Source organism: Phalacrocorax carbo, chromosome 2, assembly GCF_963921805.1.
Source record: "Phalacrocorax carbo chromosome 2, bPhaCar2.1, whole genome shotgun sequence".
In the NCBI taxonomy this organism is placed as follows: Eukaryota; Metazoa; Chordata; class Aves; order Suliformes; family Phalacrocoracidae; genus Phalacrocorax; species Phalacrocorax carbo.
In genome coordinates this window covers 142,729,357-142,742,712 of record NC_087514.1, presented here as the reverse complement: position 1 = coordinate 142,742,712, position 13,356 = coordinate 142,729,357, and the positions used below count along the sequence as shown (strand labels likewise).

Sequence of the window (13,356 nt, the reverse complement as noted above, 5' to 3'; positions counted from 1 at the left end):
GCAAACAACTTGAATAGGGTAAAATGGTCTGTAGGATTATATTCAACACTGCTCTATATCCCTCTGTGATGGCTGCCCTTCAGATCAAGGCCATTATTTTGTATTAGCATTATTAAGTGACAGTGATTCTCCACCAAGAGCATACAGGCATATGAGGTTCAACTCACATTGTAACATAGCTGCTCTGAAATAGGTTCACAATTGACACTATTTATTGCAAGAATAATTCCTGGGAGAAAGTGTCTTTGATGTACATAATGGTGGTTCTTTTCAAATACAGGAGAAAAATATTATTTCAGGAAAATGTTTGATTATGCAAAAATAAGATTTTTAAAATATAGCTGTGGGCTTTATTTCTGTTATCAAATTATCCTGATTTATCATCAGGCTTCATGTTAGGGATTTTTACCGTGCTATCAAAAAAAGTGTATGGGGTAAAGCTTCCCTAGTAAAACTGGTAGCAGTCTGTAGTGACGACCTTTGCATTACCAATAACTTCAGGTACGTTTGCGTCTGTCTTCAGGCTTTTCAGCATGGTTCAGGAAAACGGGTAGTGTATACTACTAAGCTAAAAACTGTTGGAAATGGGTCAGGGTAACATCTGTGTTGTCGAGCAGATTGGCCCTGATTCTCAAGCTAAAATATACCAGCTTAGCCCTGTGCCTTTATCTAATCCTCCCTCCTACTAATTAATGCAATGAAAATTTAGCAGTTTAAACCTGTCACTTACATTTACTCTCTGCTTAATGTAAAATTATGTCATCTTTTCAAAAGGAATAGTAAACCTTTTGAATGTCAAACGGATTGTACATTCATGCAGGCTGTTCAGATTGCTTTGTTGTGTCCGGCCTAATGTAAGCTAGCATTCAAAGGACAATATTAACCACTAGGTTTTCTTCATTTTTATTGAAAAACTATATCAAGAGCATATTTTTTACAAACGGCACATCATTATAATGAAAATAATTTTACAGCTTGGAAGAGATTTTGTAATTCTCCTTTGTTACATCCATTTTGCTCCATGTGCTTTTTTTCTTCTTGTTGACCCTAGCGTACAAATCTGTAATGAAAAAAATTGATTGACTCTCAGAGTAGGGGATTGCAGTGTTGTGATTTCACGCTCAGTTGTTGGCTAACAAGGCTCTGTAGTTTTTGTTTAGAGAGGCCCAGTTGCAAAAAAAAATGAAGAATTGTGTTAGTCCCAGCTGCCAAGGTTACAGAGCAAGGGGCTTAGAGGGCTCCGGGGTTCTAGGCGAGAGAGGGATTGTCTCTGCCCAGCAGGTAAGGCATAGAGCTAGACAGAAGCTGTTGTGTGCAGGATGCTGACTGACCCCAGCAATTCATAAATGCAAAAAATTACAACATTCTCTGCTTATCAGTAAATGGAGCAGACACTCAGCTGTGTAATTAACCCATTTGAATGTTACGGCCGTGGTGCAGCCAGCTTGTTTGAAAGATGCATACCCTTCTCTGAATGCCCTCCTCGTAACATCCTGGGGATATCTTGGGTACTCAAGGTACTCATGTGCTGCTCTCAGTCTATTATATGTTATAAGTAAATACTTAAAATATTTCATATATCCGTTCTACAGATTGCTTCTTCCTTATTCTTATATTTAATGCTTAATTTTTTATAATGTATCTTTCCATGTGTCACCTAAAACATTACACTAAATTCTCTGAGCTGGTTTAGCTGCTTCAGGTAGAGATCGTGGAATATATGAAAGGAAAGTAGCCCAGATGCCCAGCCCTTACATGGCTCATTTCAGGCACATCTCCAATTTTAATTGACGGAAATCTGCCCTAAAAAGTCAGCTGTCAAAGTTGCCCAGCAATTCTGACTTTTTGTTTTATCTACTTACAGGCTTTGCCTGAGGCATCAAGTTATAAGTTGAAGGTAGTTTTATATACTTAATCTATTTATCTTATATTGTTTTATTAGTGTTCTGTTTTAATAATATGCTTTTTATAAAGCCCTGTGTGACTAATCCTCAAATTTTAAATACAAATTTGGAAGACCATCAAATTCTGCCTCTGTATACCACCACAAAAATCACTGCAGCTTTAAAAAACAGTAGGAAACAGCAGATAATTACTGCAGTGATGTCAAGGCAACAGGGAATAAACAGACCTATATAAAATGGTTCAAAATTTTTCCTTTTTTTTTTTTTTTAATGGATCTATCTTTTGAATTTACCGCTTTTTTATTTTTTTAAATCCTGTAAGATAACAGACTTGTCAAGGTATGCCACTTACTGGCTATCATCAGGCAAACTTGTATATAGTGAGTGCATTTTTTCCCTGACCCAAGTTCATCCCTAAAAAGAATTCCACAGAAATCTTCAAAAGACGCTTGCAAGGTTTGTTTGTGTACAATCCTTCAGTCTAAGCAATGGCTAAACTGTTAACTACGGAGCCAGTAGGAATATAGGAAAGCATGGATTTGTTCCTTCAGTCCGTTATTGTGCATGGAAGGAAATCCGCAGGCACTGGGGGTATGTGTCCAAAGAGACTTTTGAGTGAAAAAGCTCCTCTTGGTGTTTGCTTTGCCCTGGCTCCCCGGGAGGAATTACGGTCCTCTGATTCTTCATACCCTGTGCATCTCCTGTGTGTTGCTATATGTTACTAATCATGGCAAACGAAGAATAGCCATTAACTTAAGTCAATATTCACACACATACCTTGTCTTCTTTTGTGGACTTTCTGAGGTTTGGTAATCTTGGCCAAATTTAGTGGTCAGTATAACCAGTATTGTATCTTTCAAACTTAAGATTAATGTCTTTAGTACACCTTAGTACTGTATTTTCTCCCACAACTGCTAACACTCACTCTGCCTTTACCTTCCAGATATCATTTGGTGTTACCCAGGTGCTATTTTCTTATAATTCCACTGTATCAAGATACTGATTTCTCATGCTATTTGGGTCCAATTCTGACATTTGAAAAAGTACGTTTAGTGCAACATGCTTCCCCCACATCCCCGGGGTATCTCATCCATCATGTGTACTTACTGGCTTGTATTTCATTATCACCTACTATTCACATTTGCAATTATAAGTCATGTGTGAAACTCATTTGCAAATCTGCAGGCCTTTTTCTTCTGCAGTATCCTATACTGTAGTTAATATTCTTCAACATAAACTAAGCTATTGCACTGCTTAATATCACAGTTATAGGGGATTTCCAGGGTGTGATTTTTTTTTCTTTTGAAGGCCTGCAAAACTGTGTGAATATTTTTAGACCATTCTTAGATATCTGTGAGAAATGGCCGTATTTTATTACAGTAAATGCTTGCCATATTCTGCTTTTGAAAGTAAAGCTACTTTTAAAAAGTATACCTGTGTAGCAGAAGTTCTTATGACCACAGACATTTCCATTTGTTTTATGTCAGTTAAAGTCAGCTGAAAGAATTTTTTAAAAATACTTGCTTGGAAAAATTTGCATCATTACTGATATTTTTCAGGTCAAGTTCAAACATTTATGCAAAATTTTTCAAGCACCAGAATGTATTGCTTACCCTATCAGATAAATATCTAGTTAGCTGAACAGAAACATCAGGCAGTATGTGATTTCTGATCCTGTGTTGCACAGCATATTGTCTTCCTTTTAATTAAATTGTTCCATGGTGTTCTACCCTTAAGATTGTCTGCTTGCATTTCATTATCACTTGTTATTCAAACTTGCATCTCATTTGAAACTTGCAAACCTGGCAGGTTTACTCCTATCTTTGTTATAAATTATTACTTCATTTCCCATGTCATCTGTTAAGAGTGCAGCCTATTTTTAATGGTGTTTTCTCATGTGTAATGTTTCTCCAGCTCTGGATTCAGTCAACTTCGACTTCATTTCCCCCTACAAAGCTTGCTGGATCTCCATGATTTTATTACTTTTGATTTACTTTCCTTATGCAGCTTCCACCCTGATTTGCTGTTTTCCTCCTGCTGCCGTAGAGCACGTCTGTTAAAAACTCCTCCTTCTGGTTCAAAATAAATGAAAAGGAAGGAAGCAATATGAGATTTATGGAGTGAAAAGTACACTGGTTTGTTTAAGAGGGGGCAAAAGTGTAGTTGGTTCCTGTCAGCAAAGAAAGAAGCTTCTAGCACATAGTAAGTTTTTATTTTATCCAGTCTAAAAAGGCTAAGAAATCTGTACAGCTTGTAGCAATCTGTACAGCTTGTAATCAAACTAGGTACAATGTATTCAGCTTCCTATTAAATAATAGTAATTATTATCTGCTTACAGAATGTTTAGGAAACTATCAGCCTCTGCCATTCTGCCATTAAGCTTCACAGTAAATTTTTTTCACATTTGGATTGCTTGGCTCCTTCCCCATTTGCCTGGCATGAGAGTGGAAGTTGGTCCCTTTTTTTTTTTCTCAATCCTGCCCTCCATTGCCACTACGTGTGTTTATGGATACTTAAAATTACCCATGGAGAGATGGAGAGAACAGCTGAAGCCAAGACTTTGGATAGAAGCTTCAGGAATTTAAAAAGGAGTCCCTGAGTGCTATTTCACTCTTCAAATACTGTTTCTTTGTACAAGGTAAAAACTGTCTTGTATGAAACTATCCTCAATCCATTTTGCATTCTGGCTTTGCCAGTTTTTAAATCCAGCTATGAAGTGTATGTCTTGAATGCATGCCCGTGTACACATAGCTTTAAATTTTCATTCTGAATTAACCATGCTGTGTTTTTACAGCCCCACTGCAGGCCCCTATGGAAAGACCACCATAGGAGCTAGCTGTGAGGGAGAGGGCTGGGGTGGGGGCTGTGTATGCTGATTTAGCCCTCTTTGGGCATTGCTCCTGGGGACTTGAACCGCCCTGAAGCCCCTGACGGAGCCTAAAGCTCTCCTTCCGTTACCCTGTCAGAGGGAAACACACGAGGTGACAGCGCGCAGATCCACTCTCCCCACTAAGAGGAAAGTGCGTTTTACACCTCCCAGGGCCTGCTTTGCCGAACCTGGTGTCCTGAGTAGAGCATTGAGGCAGGCATTTTTACAGAGAAAGCCTTTCCCAACCAGCTAAGAAGTGTATGGTAGAGAGAGATGTCCTTCCTCTGTTGAACTCGGAGGAGTCAAATCCACAATGTAGGAGTTACGCCAGACGTTGTCTGTCTGTATACCAAGGAGCTGTGCTCCATGGGATCATCTTTTGCAGGGCCTTGGAGGCAGTTTGGGCGATATGTGAGGAGAAATAATGGGTTTGCAGCTATGTGGACCAACCAGCCATTCTTCATTTCCTACAGGGTGGAAAGCAGAAGGAGGAGGCTCTCGTCTCCTGGTCCTCAGCTGTGCCACTTTCTATGTGTAAGCCAGGCACAGGGAGGGAGAGCAAACTGCTATCTTTTCTGGTTATGCATGCTCAGTGTTCTTTCATTTGGCTTACAATTTAGTTGTTAGATGTTTTTCTGGTAAAAAATATTTTGGGGGAGAAGTATTCTTCTCTTTAAGTGGCACAGGAACTCAAGATGAAAAAAAAGATCTAATAAATTGTCATTTTTAGGAGAGGATAAATCTTTAACCTTAATACAGAAAAACGTAGATGGTAGAATTAGTTATTATAGCAAATATATCTAATTTTAAAATGACAAAGTAGATGGGCAAAATCTGTCTGTGTAGAACCAGATCGTAAAGATTAAGTATTTAAACACACACCTCAGGACTGCCATAAAAATGGCAGTCACATTGCTTATCGGTGTCTTTATCCGTTTAAGGAAAATGCTTCTACATAGTGTGAAAGTCTGTGAACACTTTATTTAATATTCAGAAAATGTTATATGTTGGCAGTGGAAAACATAGGCTTGTGGTTTGAATTATGGTTATAGTGCAACACTAATCTTGCAGTCATTTGGCTATGGAGATAGCTCGTTCAAATGAAAAACAGCACCATTTTTTGACAAATATTATCTGGCACCTTTACGCTGCTGTTAACTGAAAACATAAAATACTTGCTCAGGTATCAGATTCAGTGGAAAATGTAGACTAACATTACGGATGGTATCACAAGAGAAAGTAGATGGGAATTTAGGACTCTCAGTTTCTCAAGTATTTTTTCATGTCTGGAATTAAATAGTGGGTTTTTCCTTCATCACTTAACTTCTGCTACTGTAACTGTGAGGAGCCTGGGCATGATGAGAATTTAACAAGATCTGTCATCTGGAGCTATCTTTAACTCAGTGGCTCTTCCATATATAGGAGCATTTGCCTCAATCATTCTCATCCTACTGTCCTCATGAGTGAGAGTATTTTTTGGGGTGGGAGGAGAGGAGGTATAATGGGAGAAATATGTATAAAAAGCTTCTTTCCCAGCTTTGCCATATAAGTAAAAGAATTGACTTAAACTTTGTACACTACTTCTAAGGCTTGATGCTGACTCCAGCTTTCAATGTTTCACGTTCTCGAGAGTGTGGCTAATCGTGCAGGCACCTCTGTGTGGTGTTACTCTTCCAGCATCCCTGGCCGGGGAGATGCTCTGGGTGCTGTTCGGGCCTTCTGCCTACACTGGAAAGCATCAGCCAGTTAGGTAAATACTGAAAGGAGTGCATAGCATCTGTGATAGTGAAGGGTAAGAGCTGGACATCTAAGGAAATTAAGTTACACACTAGTGGGCAATGTGTAATTACCATTGACAGATTTTCTTTGCCGACGAACTTAAAGGCTGTCCCAGACCATCAGAACAAATTGTATTGTTTGTACAGTGCTGTAAGATACGCATTTTTATCTACTATGGTAAATGCACATTCTTTTCATAAAGTATCTTGTTTTATTGTAGAAAAATGCAATTTGTAAGATATATATTGATATTGAATCAAATCCCAGGATTAGATATTTCCTTGTCATTATTATCAAGGAGTTAATTAGCTGCAGATCAATAAGCATTGAAGTTAAGTTTTAGCATAAAAATGTATATAATTAAACATGAAATTTAATGTAAGAATACCTGTAGATAACTACGCTACAACTTTAAAATAATGTTCTAGGCTTAAGAACTACATTTCTCAAAAAGTAACTGAGTGAGCTCACCAGGCAGGTGGATTACCCGAGTACTTGCACAGTCTCAGGGTCTCAGGGTTAACTGCCTCCCAAACTGGAGTTTTCAGGGCTCCTACGAACATGAAAACATCCATACTGAGGCAGACTGAAAGTCCATCAAGATGAATATTTTGTCCCTGACAGCTGCCATTGGCAAGTGGTAGGGAGAAGAGCAGAAGATGACACAAATATGTAACACACTGTTCCCAGTCTGCCTCCCAGGAAATCTTTGGTGTAAAAACTACCAAAGATTGAATGTGGAGTTTTCTAGCAGACCACATAACCACTCCCACATACTCTTCCAAACCAGCCTGTTTCTATTTCTTGTCTTCCTCTGACCCACTTAACAGTCTGGGCTAAGGCTTTTTCCAGTACTTCCAATTCTGTAGGGAAGAAACGCATGTTTTTAAGAATAAAGCCATTTGTGGATAATCTTTTGCCCCTAAAAATACTTAGTATAGTAGCATAAAATAGAGCAAACCCTGAGTGCTGAGTACCGAGTGCTCATATCTACCATAGGTATAGGGCATGTCCCTGAAAACACATGAAATTTCCTGTGAAATAGTGACATGCTTTCACTGCTTTTCTGTAGGATCTGTATAATTACTCTTTTCTAATGCTTTTTGTCTGTGTTAAACAAGAGAAAAGAAGTTCCTCTGGGCACACTTTCTCCTATACCAAAAGAAAACGAGTAAAGTTTGTAAAACCTGCCAAAATGGTTCTCACCGCGGTCCTGGCTGGTGATCCACGGCTGGGGGTGTGAAAAACAAAGCAGAGGCAAAACGCACTCCAACCTGCCACTGATATATGTACAATGAAGAAAATATTTTTATTTAAAAGACAGACAGCTGAGCAGCAGTTATTTGATCCATGCTGCTTGAGGGACAATGGGGAAGAGGGTATTTTTGTGATCGCTCTTCAATGATTTCCGTGCAGCTTCATGGCTGCAGCTCCAGCAGAAATGGGAACTGTAATAACACTGCAATAGGGCAGAGTTATGTTGCAAGCATTTTTGGAGTTGTACTTCACATTCACATCTAGTGTGATTGCTTCCAGACCTAAGACATTTAGTTTGTTTTAAAAAAAAAAAAAATTAAAAAAAAAAACCCAACCAAAAAGCTTTATCGAGCTGAAAAGAACTTGCAAACTGAAAGGCACGTATTTCTAAATGTGAACTTGCATTCTGTGGACTTAAATTAAACAGTTCCTTTGTTTTGGAAGTCATATTCCTATTGCTGTCACAAGCATTTGTTTTGTAACAGTGCAAAAGGGACAGTGAACTGCGCTAAAGAAATCCTCTTCTCTCCAGAGGCTGAGAGTAAGCACCTTTGTGTAAAACTTGTGTGCAGAGATATCTGCACACACACACCTAGAGGGGCGGACAGAGCTTTCAGATGTATTCAGCCTTCACATAATCTATTGCATTTATACGATTTCGTCTGCTTAAAGTGTATGGGTGAAAATGGAAATGCGCTTGTGTTTGTACACTTAAGAAAAAAAGCTAATTATATGTGTATGTGATGTGTAAATACGAACTATTTGATCATACGGTATTCCAGTGCTCTCTTTGCATAACCTACCCTTTTTGTTGCCTTGCCATTTCTGAATTACATTACCGTCCCTATCCCTGTCGATAACACCTTTAGTTCTCATCCTCCCACTACCCTGACCAGGCAATGTGAGCTCAAAATGTATAAGAAAATTAAATAACTCCCAAATAATCAGTAGCAACTGTTGAGGGTGGTTTTTTTTTTAAGTACAGTGATTTGAGTTCTACACGTACTAGTATTTCCTACTGATACATTTGAAAGCAAATGGTGAGCCCATTTCAAAATGTGGAAACTCCACTTACCAGTTGCTAGTTCTTGAGAATGTGAAGTGTTTGACCTCAAATCTGAGGTATTTCTGCATACATGGGATTGCCATTCCTGGTCACAGACTGAATTATTTAGAAGCCACATCTCGCACTGTCAGCCTGCAGAGCAGCTCTGTCACTGCAAGACTTCCTTTTCCTTAGTGACTTTCCCAGACATGCTGCAGTATTTCTTACCAAAGTAGAAGAGGAGAAGGGAAACCAGTTGGAAGCAGAAGATGACAATACAAAGGGAAGGAAAAAAGAAGGGAAACGTGAAGGCTGTAGTTCTTTGCTATTGTTTAGTAATGTTTAAGGATTTTCCAAAAAAATTTATATGTGCGTGCAAATATTATAAACATCTTTAGAAAGAATTTAAAATAAAAGGTTTATCTTTTCTCCTCGTGTAACCAATATATGTAAAATTTTTGCCAAATCCACAAGTATTCATTTTGTAAAAAAATGTAAGAAGCATAAGGAATTTTTCAGACCTATTACAAAGATTAAGATTGCTGTGAAAATATTCTGCTACGTGCCTAAATTATTGCCTATATTGTAAAGTGAAGGAAAGACTGTTTTGCAGCTAGAGATTATTTTGTTAACGGCTGTATTTCTGTTTTGAAAGCCTGAATATGTTTGTCCTGAAGATCTCAGTGGGCCTGGCCCGTATGTGCATAAGTTTACAATTTAGTTTTATTTATTTTGAAATGAAACAAGTGCATAAATTCCAGGCTCATGTGGAGATTCTTAATCAGCAATTCTCTCTGTAATTTTAGAAAAGAAATCATGAGAGCTTTGTGTAAGAAAACAATGTGCCAAGTAATGAAATCATAATGAACTAATTACGAGCTAACTACTTTAAGCTAGCTACTGTTTGCCCTACCCCTCTAATATGGGTTAATAATTATATAAGAAATGATGTTACCAGCATACCATAATAATTATAACCAGGACGTTTTTAACATAGAATTATTGAAGAGTTCCCAATCTTCCAGCTCTGTAGCCTAAAATGGGAGCCTTGCACAGGGCTGTGCTCTGAATCATCTCTTTCATTGCTTGTTAAGTGGAGCTTGTAGTGGTGCATGTTGTTAATGACAGTGTTTCGGATGTAATTATCATGCTTACGGGATGACTCTCGGGGCCTGCTGGTCTGCATGTATTGATTATCTGGTTGGCTGACCTATCCAGTGGAAAAACTGCTACGCCCCACAGAAAAAAAGGGAAATAGTCATCTGTCTTGTGCCCAGTAAAGTTGCAGAAGGAATCATGGAAGCCAGGAATTCAGGTACACAGACTTGGGGCTGTCTCTACCTGTCACTTCTCCTTGGCTCCCGCTGTGCTGTACAAGCTGCAGGAAACTGATTTCTAGCCTGAGAATAATGCGAGAAGAAGGAACTGGTGGGAGAAAAATATGTACTGTACTATGGTTTTCCAATAGAGGATGTGGGAGAAAAGATTTCAAAGTGAAACGGATGACAGAATTTCTCATAAGCCTGGTGAACAGCTTTTTTCCGGATATGTTTATCTTATGACTCTTTGACCCTTCCCCTTTCTCTGGAACTTTTCTTTCCCAAGGAAGATCAGTCTTTAGGATGCATTGAAATTTATGAAAAATGAAAACTTGAAAACCTATTCTTACATGAAAATAAGGTATCATTTGCAGACTTTTATTTTTTCGAGACTTAGACGAGCAGTCACAGGGCTGAAAGCCATGGGAAACTTTCCACTTTCTTTTCTTTCTGCCACCAACTGTCCTTAATCCTTTTCATTTTTTCAGGTATCTACAAAAATAATTTGCTTAAGATTGAGAAACCGTTTGTAAAGCAGATTATTCGATGGGTAGACTAAGATAGGCCGCGCTTGTGTGATCCTTTCTGATCCTAAGTACCTCACTTAAGGCAGTGGGTGCATTGGTGTTCACACTTGTGGGAGAAGAGCATTGGTGCTTGGCAGCAATGATGGCTGCAAAAAGCTGCATAGGCAGGGGGCCGTACCTGGGTCAGCGGTGGTGAAGCTGAGGAGAGACCTTGGCACTATCGGGTGTATTTGTCTACATTTTTTCTTCAGTTCAGTCTTGCCAACTCTTGCTTTTCCAGTGTAAGCGAAAGCCTTTCCCAGGAAAGCAGGAAGAAACGGTCGAGCATCAAAGCTTTTTGCTTAAAATAAAACAAAACTGGAGAACTCCAAAGACATAAAACCCCTTCATGCTGAGCTTTAGTGGCTCAGAAACCTCTGAGCACCGCAGGTGTAATTGGGCCAGTGGTTAAGAAGACAGGGCTTCAGTGTGGGAAGAGGTGAGGTGGAAGAGGATGCCTGCAAGTGAACGGAGGATGTGTGTGTCCAGGAAGGTTGGGTAACGACTGGGTGAGGGCAGGATGGTAATCTGCTGTGAAAAATAACTGCAAATGCCTGTGTAAGTGAATGCCAGGCATGAAGGGTTTTGTGATGAATTGATTAAAGGGCTTACTGTGCAAGTGGGTGTTGGTATTTATGGTAAGGAGAAAGGGAGGTCTGTAATTTACTTCCGCTTAGGGTGGTAACTTTTTTTTTGACAGCTTTGCAGTCTTTGTCAGGGTCAGCAAGTCTTAAAGTGGTCCCCATGCCCGTGATGGATGCTCCGCAGAACTGGATTAAACAATAAAACTTCAGGACTTTTCAGAAGAAGTTTGAAGGTCGCAGAGTCCTGTTGGTTCAGATGTTTGGGAGGCTTTAGTCTAAATCATACCATTTGGATTGTTTCAGCAGCTCATACTTAGCAACCGTACAGTTTGTAACCAAGATGCTTTCTCAGTGTTTTATTCTTTGCACCTACATTTCATATTTTCTATTACTGAAAGTGATTACCAGTAATTGTAAAATTGTTGGAAGTATTTTGAAACAGCATAAAATTGTTCCAGTGTCATCAACTTTTTAACTTTGCAGACAGATGTGGTTTGATAAAACCTTGTTGTCTGAATATCTCTACCAGCTTTCAGCTTGCACAAGATTGCCAGAAATAGGAGACATCATTTACTGTCTAGTCATCTCATTTGTTCCATATTTCAGCCAAAATAAATTCTGTGTTGCCCTACCCATTTCCTTCTTTCCTCATGCAAGATGTCAGCTCTGTATCTTTTTTTTTTTTTTTTTTGTCAGGGAGCATAGTTTTGTTCATCTGGTTGAAGCTCCCTAACAATGAGAATTACAAATATCCAGATTCTGTGGATTGTCTGCAACATGACAGATACGGCATTCGATATCCTGTAACTGTCCTCTGAAACAGGCAGGTTTGGATGTGATTTGTCTCTACCCACAAATCAGAACTATGTGTTTGCTACCTATCTATCCTAATTTTAGAGCTATCTTAAGATGATAAACCTACTGATTTCATAAAAGTGAAGTTTCAGGAGGAGATACTAACAAGCATTTTATGGGAAACTGTTGACATATGTATACAAGGACAGACATTTATGTATATTAGTGTGTAGGATTCAGGAAATGTGGACATCTGGTTTCTCTTAATAGTCTCTTCTACTATTTAATTAATAGAATTATTTTCATCTCATTCATGTCTGACCTGAAGAATTCATGAAATGTAGTTCTCTTTCAGTCAACACATCTCCACTGTGTGTACATATTCAACATGTCTTTCTGAACTTAGTAAATCCATCTGTTTGAAAGGACAATGTGAAATTCTGTGTTAAACTGTGGTCTGCTGCACACATGTCCATTCTCCTTTTACTTTCTTTGAGCACAGAACACAGTAAAATGTATTGTACGGCGTACCAGTTTGATATCACTTTGATAGACATGATGTGACCTTATATACACACTCCAATGTACTCTAATCCATGGTCTCCCAGCTCCCACTCTGCAGGATTTCTGCGATGTTGATGGAACCCTGTGATTTCGCAGAGCAGCTGCGGTGACCCCTCGCCCTGCTCACTGTTGCTGACAGCTGCCTACCATGTGTAGAGGAAACCTCACAGACTAAAATCTCCCTCATAAAGCAAAGATCTTTAGATAAACATGCAGGTCTGATCATGCTACTACTTTAAAAATAAATAGTTTAAACCCAGAACTTTTTGTGTGGTGCTAAAAGAGTGTTAGCTAAATATTCAAGGCATTCTGCCTGGTAAAAATAATGGATATGTGACACAGTGTCTCCTTTTAAAAAAGGAAAGAAGAAAAGTTCAGTATTAACAATGAAAGGCATGCTAAGCATAAATAATCTGCATAAGAAATGAGTTAATCTGTCTGTTAGGACAGGTTTGACTCGCTGAACAAGGCTCATCAGGTTCTTCTGGTTTATGTTTAAGAGTAGTGTCGTAACTACCTGAAGTCAGAAAAAAGGAGCCATCCAATAATGCATGTGTCAAATGGAAAAGGCTGGTTTCACCTGAATTGTAACTTTTACCCACATGGTGGAGTTACTTCTATCAGGATTTTGATTGTGGAAAAAATAAAATGGAATGGAAGCAAGAGTTTAAAAT

General features: G+C 38.8%; 1 protein-coding gene across 3 annotated transcripts in view; it reads left to right on the top strand.

Annotated features, from left to right (window-relative positions):
• Positions 1 to 13,356, top strand: part of CDK14 (cyclin dependent kinase 14) — a 323,920-nt gene that overhangs the window by 285,322 nt on the left and 25,242 nt on the right. Inside the window, exon 15 of one of the 3 annotated variants that reach the window (XM_064444646.1) lies at positions 11,440 to 11,974. The exons of the other annotated variants lie outside the window; for them this stretch is intronic. The gene's annotated coding sequence lies outside the window, so the exon portion shown is untranslated. Of the gene's footprint in view, positions 1 to 11,439; positions 11,975 to 13,356 lie in introns of those variants that run through there. 3 annotated transcript variants of the gene reach the window in all.